Source organism: Passer domesticus, chromosome 1 (assembly GCF_036417665.1).
Source record: "Passer domesticus isolate bPasDom1 chromosome 1, bPasDom1.hap1, whole genome shotgun sequence".
NCBI lineage: Eukaryota > Metazoa > Chordata > Aves > Passeriformes > Passeridae > Passer > Passer domesticus.
In genome coordinates this window covers 37,637,046-37,644,097 of record NC_087474.1, presented here as the reverse complement: position 1 = coordinate 37,644,097, position 7,052 = coordinate 37,637,046, and positions in this window count along the sequence as shown.

The window sequence follows — 7,052 nt, the reverse complement described above, 5'->3', positions numbered from 1 at the left end:
GGACAGCACTTCTTCCCTTTGCAGTGGCTAATTCCAGCCCAAGCAGGCAGTTTCTGTTTGATCAAGGATTTGAGCTTTGACAGGCAGGGACAAATTTCACTCTGTGGTTAAAGACTGCTCTCAGCTGGCCAGTCCAGTCACTTAGGGAGGGAACAGCCCCTCTTGCAGCATCCCTGAAGAAAAAGAGGCTCAGGACCTTATCACCTGAAAGGAAGCTGTAGACAGGTGGGAATTAGTCTCCTCTCCCAAGAACAAGAGGGAGTATCCTCAAGTTACACCAGAGGAGGTTTAGATTGGATGTTAGGAAAAATTCCTTTACTGAAAGTGTGATCTGGTGTTGGAACAGGAAGCACAGAGAAGTGGTGGAATCAGCATCCCAGATGCGCTCATAAAAGTGCAGATGTGGCACTTGGGGACATGGTTTGATGGTGGACCTGGCAGAGTTAGGTCAATGGTTGAACCTGAAAACATTAAAGGTCTTTTCCAACCTTAATGATTCTATGATTCTGTGATTCTTACACTTTTTTGATCAGCAGGGTAGCATGAATGGAAGGGTTCAGGAGCCTTCTCTCTGGCCTTTGGCTGCTGCAGAGCAAAATCTGGCAGCTCAGTTTGAAGAGATTGATGAAGATGGGTTTTGAGGGAGCTGCTGGGCAGGAGTGGGGTGGCACAGCCAGCCATTGCATCCCAGTGTTTCTGTGGGAGACACAGGGTGGATACTGCTGGGTGGATACTGCTGGGTGGAGAGGTGAGTGGAACAGAGGAACATGATACTTTATTAACCTGCCTTTTGGGCGACTGAATAGTGCTTGCCTTGTCGCCACTCTCTAAAGAGATGTCCTCCCAAATGGTTTGTTTTCTGCAGCAGCAAAATGACTAAGACCTTGAACTGTGGTTTGGTTGGTGAGTTCGCCCCAGCAGCTCTGTGTATACAGGTCTCTCTGAAGTGCTTGTGCTGAAAACATTTGTCCATTTGAAGCTAGAACACAGACACCGAGACAGACCTTCATGTTAAAACTATTCTCTGCACAGAGGAGGCCGCAGTCATGCCTGCATCAAGAGGAAATGTGAAGGAAACATGGAGGCCACACCTCATTCCAGGGAAGTATGAACTCAGATGGTTTGTTTGAAACTGTAACACCAGGTTTAAGGTAACTGTAATGACATTATGCAATCCTCTTCAAATACTCTTCTTATTGCTGTTAAACTTTGTTAATATAAGAATATAAGTGCTTCAAGGCACTCCTTTTAGACTTCAATAAAGTCCTCTTGTATTAACAAGCCACTTGGGTATTGTTCTTTCTTGTGTCTTTTAAGGCACTCCAAAGAAGACAAAACCTACGCTGGTAGCTGTGTGTTTAAGTTCCAGGGCAGGAATGTCCCGTGGCAGCTCCTCAGCACTTTGGGAAAGACACAGGCTCCTGTCAGGGCTGTCCCAGCAGCCAGCTCATGTCATGGAATGGGAGGCTGTGCTATCCTCACGTGGTAAGCACTGTGCTGTGCAGCCGGGGAAGCTCGGGCAGAGCGAGAACACAACGTGTCTGAGAGCACACAGTGAGAAAGGACAGAGCAGGGACTAAACCCCAGCTGCTCTCCTCTAGGCCTTGCCTTCACTGCACCGCTTTGTCCTTCTAATCTACAGCTGCAGCAGCAGCAGGAAGGTGACCCACAGCCATGCAGCCACACTCATTCTGGTTTTCCACTGCCAGGCTGGCCAGACCGAGCAGCAGCACAGGCTCTGAGGCTCATCCCCTCAGGTGGGGATGAACACTCCTGAGGGATGCATGCTCCTGAGGGATGCACACTCCTGAAGGATGCACACTCCTGGCTGAGGGCACCTTCCCATCCCTGGCAGCCTCAGGAGTGCCCAGCTGAGCACACAGGAACGCACACGTGCTGTGCTGGGAGAGCACCAGCACAGAAATAGGGCTACACCCCTGCAGGGCGAGGCTGAAGCTGATCTCTGCTCTGTGGAAAGCTCAGCAGCTGCTAGACATCAGGGGATTTGTTCAGTGCAAAGTACTGAGGTTGGGTCTCTGGGCTGAACCAGCTACTGAGTCTGAAGTAGGCCAGTTGTAAGCCAAGAGGCATCACTGCATCAGGGCTGCATATAAAGCAGCATGGCCAGCAGGTCAAGGGGGGAGGTTCTCTCCCTCTACTCTGCACTCATGAGACCCCATCTGGAGCACTGCATCCAGGTCTGGGTCCCCCAACATCAGAAGGACATGGACCTCTTGAGGTGAGTCCAGAGGAAGGCCACAAACATGCTAAAGCAGCTGGACCACCTCTCCTATGAATACAGACCGAGATGGTTGGGGATGGAGAAGACTGGGGAGAATTTATAGCAACCTTCCACTGCTTAGAGGGGGCCTACAAAAGAGCTGGAGAGGGATTTTTACAAGGGTATGTTGTGATAGGACAAGGGTTAATGGCTTTGAACTGAAAGAAGGCTGGTTTGGATTGGATGTTAGGAATTAATTCTTTACTGTGAGGGTGGTGAGGCACTGGAACAGGATGGTGCACCCCTGTTTACACCACCATCAGTTTACACCCCTGGAAGTGGTGAATGCTCCATCTCTAAAAGTGTTCAAGGGCAGGTTGGATGGGGCTTCGAGTAGCCCTTTCCTAGTGGGAGGTGTCTCTGCCCCTGTATGGAGTTGACCTTTTCGGTCCCTAACAACCCAAACCATTCCATGATTCTGTGAGCAGTAACCACACAGCAGCAAGGGTACACATGCATGTCTGCAGACATAGGGAATAGGCACACAAAGCTGTGCCCTGGTTCCCAGGGTCTTACAGTTTTATTTCTCTTAGTTCTAATGAAATGATAGGGATAAACAAGGAAACTTGTATCACTAAGGCAAACTTAGCTCTGTTTCTGGCCATTTTAGGGGCTAAGATGGATGAAGAGGCAAAGCAGCCATCCAGGGTTTGTGCTGAGTGTGTTGGAACTGGAAATCCTCACCACAGACAAGCACAGTGTGGACATCAGAGCCTGCAAGCACTTCACCCTTCAGGCCCAGAACTATTTTTAAAGATCCTGACCTGGTTACAGACCTGCAGACACCTGGCAGGTGGGAAGGAGCAAACACAGGGACCTTCTGCATGATTTGAAAATAATTATTACCTGTGAATGTAGTCACCAAGACTCATTATCCTGGCCCATCCCATGTTTGTCATCTCCTCATCTCCTCCAACCCCCCAAACGTGACACACTCTTGTCTTGGCTCCAGTTCATTAGGAGGTTTTTCAGAGCCAGATTTTCAGACCAAGCACGGATCAGAAGCTGTGGAGCCTGGGGCAGCTAGGGGAGGCTGACACCTACAAAGCAGCAAAGGCTGAGCCCACAGCCTGCTCGTTCATGCCAAGGAATTTTGGCTGCAGGTGTAAGTTAATTCCTGGTATTGCTGGCAGGAGATCCCCTGGGTTATTCACAGTAGTGCTTTAATTCAGCCCACCTATGCTCAAGAGAGGGTCCTGTGCAGAGCTTATACAAACTTCAATATCAAGAAAGGCTTTTTTATGGCAAAGCAAAAAAATGATGTGTGAAGTTAAAAAGTGACACTAAAAAGTGATGTGTGAATTTAAAAAGTGACACCCCGCCTTGCCCCAGAAAACAATGGAAAGACCTCTCCATTGGTGAAGCACCTCTAAGAAAAATGGTACTTTTGTGCCCAGGATTATCACAGCATTTGCTGCATGCAGATGTATTAAAAGCAAGCAGCCATTGGGTGATAGTACTGGGCTTCCTGATATGTTGGCATTGTAGCACAGAGCCTCTGTGGGGCACAGGGCTGTAAGTAATTACAGAATCATAGAATCAAAGAATCATTTGTGTTGGAAAAGATTTCTAAGATCATCAAGTCCAACACTGCCAAGCCCACCACCCAGCCAAGCCCCCAGGTGCCACATCTACATGGTTTTTTAACACTTCCAGGAATGGTGATTCCACCGCTTCCCTGAGCAGCCTGAACATCCTTTCTGTGAAGACATTTTTCCTAATCTCCAGTCTAAGCCTCCCCTGGCACAACTTGAGGCCATTTCCTCTTGTCCTGTTGTTTGTTACTTGGAAGAAGAGACTGACCCCCATCTTGTACACCCTTCTGTCAGGTAGCTACAGAGAGCAATAAGATCCCCCTTTGGAGCCTCCTTTTCTCTGGGCTGAACAAACCCAGCTCCCTCAGCTGCTCCTCATCAGATTTGTGCTCCACACCCTTCACCAGCTTTATTGCCATTCTCTGGACACACTCCATCCCCTCAGTGTCTTTTTTGCAGTGAGGGGCCCAAAACTGAACTCAGGATTTGAGGTGTGCCCTCACCAGTGCTGAGCACAGGGGGACAATCTCTGCCCTGGCCCTGCTGGCCACACCATTGCTGATACAGGCCAGGATGCCACTGGTCTTCTTGGCCAGCTGGGCACACGCTGGCTCATGTTCAGAGGGCTGTCAACCATCCCCCCTCCTGGACATTTTCCACCTGGCAGCTTTCCATGAATTCCACAAATTATAGAAAACATGACTGAATTTTCTTTGTGAAGTGTAAGAACCAGCATTTTGTGATGCATTAACCTGGCAGTTGTGCTCATGCTCTCATGACGGCACTAACAGGACAGATGTTCCCCTGCAGGTGTGTGTGCAGGGGGTCAGTTTGGCCCCGTGTCAAGCTCCCAACAAGGGGGAGCCTGTGCCTGGGCACACACAGGGCAAAGGCACACTGTACACTAGGAAGCAGGGCTGCCAAGCCACACACACGGTAAGCAGCATGAGACAAGGCTGGAGAGGCTCCTGTTGGGCAAGGGCAAGAAGGTGAAAAGAAAAAATCCTTCATGAGCGTTGACTGAGCTCTGCACCACAAGCCAGCCTGAGGGGTGATAGTTTAGACACTGTAGAAATGCAACATTGTTAAATTGGTAAATAATTCTTGCCATCTGCCTCTGGGAAACCAGGTGCATGTTAGGTTGACCATTTACCCATGTGTTTTCTCTATCCCAAAGTGTTGTACAGAAGAGAAGTCAGCTATCAGGATGTGCACAGGTCTGTATTGCTCCCTTGGGCTTCTGCATGAGCAGAGGGAAGGGGACCAAATGATACTGGAGGTTCTCCTTGAGATCCTCCCATATTCTGGGACTATGCAAGAACCAAGTCAGTCTCCAGCCTAGGTCAGAGACAATCTTCAGCTGTGTGCTGGCGACTGAACCTGCCAAGGTGGCATACAAGAGGACATTGGTGTCAGCCTCCTTTCACACAGCATTACCACTGCAGCTAACCCAGGCTGCCTGCATGAGGCCCGTGGAGCTTCACCCACGATGGAGAAGAGCTGTTTACAGCAGCAATCCAGCAGCAGGGCTCTCTAGCTGTGCTTCATTTTGAGCTGCAGTTCCTGACCCAGATGGGCTTCTGACACGTGGCTGCTTTCCTCTGCCTTGTACCGTCTTACAAGCAGTGCTCAATGCAGCTGCATGGGATAATTTGAGTTACTTCTTAAACTGAGGGGGGGGGGGGGGCAGACAGAAGGACCCTTTGGGAAGATAACTCCCCCATCAAGTTTAAAGCATGTAATTTACAAGTAATCCCCTCTCCAGCCAGAGGCAAAGGCAGTCCTGGGGCACAATGCAGGGGAACAAACCCTGCCGTGGGAATTCAGGCCAGGCAGGAGACAGAACAGCTCAGCCCCATATCAGTGCAAGCTGTGCATTCACAAACAATTCGGGTGTGCATTTACAGCAGCTATAAACTGCTCTGTGAAGGAACCTGGTGTGGCAGAGCAGTGTGTGCACAGAGGAAAGCTTTTTTAGTGTGAATGGGCATTTTTTTTCCAAATAACCAAGAGTGTGCAGCCTGTCAGCTTCCACACACACCTGCTCAGCTCCTCTCTTGCTGGTGATGTGCCTGTGTCCTTGACCAACTTTCCTGGCCAGCAAGCACAGCCTCTACAGTGCTTTCAACAAGCTGCCCACTGCAGCTCAGTCAGCTGCCAGGGGTGGCTGCCTCCAGGCTCGCCTCATACCGGGATGTTCCTCCCTCCCCACTCCAAACTTCAACTTTAAATTAAAAATAAGTAAATTAAAAGGGGGAAAAAGGCGGCATTCACTGATGAAGGCTCTTGCAGCTGCTCGCTGTACTCATCAAAGAGGAGGAAGTGCCAATTGCTTCCTTGTAGGAACTGGGGCTGTAATCAAAGCGCTCTGCGGTTGAGCTGCAAACGCCGATCCCCTCCCGCCCAGCGCAGCCCCTGGGTCATGAGCCAGAACAGGAGGCAGCTGGCTGCAACACCCTCATCAGTTTACACTTTCACACAGGAACACTCAACCTCTGTTTTCCTTGTGACAGTCACCATTTCCTGGTGGAGCGAGGACAGGCCAGGCTGCTGCTGTGGGCACACTGTCACCCTCAGGCCGGCACTGCGGACTCAGAGCAAACTTCCCATGAACCAGCAGAGATGCCTCCTGCTCCCATCCCCAGAGCATCTTGCCAGACTGGGAGGTTGGGAGAGCGAGGAGAAGTGAATCATGTTTTTGCTGGGAAATGTCTTTCCTGCCCCCGCCATTTGCTGTGGTAAGGCTCTTGCAGCAAACAGGGAAGCATTACTTGTGACCCATCCACAGCAACGCAGCAAGAGTCGAGAATAGTTCTTCCCAAGGACCCCCCCAGGCTCTGGAACCTCTGTGCCTTGTCACACTACTCACAGGGGCTCAGACTTCATGGCAACAAGAAAAGCCACGTGTAAACATGGCACCAGAGAAAACATGTCACAAAAAACCCCAAAAAACAAAAACAAAACAAACATATTTTTGTGCTGTTATTTTTTTCCAATGCTGGCAGTAATAATTTTGTTCAACTTTTTTTGGTGTGCACCTTTTTTTAAAATTACCAGTAGATACAACATCTTCTGGAGAAGCTTCCTTTATCTCCTAGAAGAATGCACACTCTAAAGTAGAAAATGAAGGTGGAAAAATAACAGGTCTTTGCCCCTCCTATTCTGTTTTCTGTACACCTTTCTTCTAACCCCAAGACTTGTCTTAACCAAACAGTATTTTTTTCAGCTTTATTCTT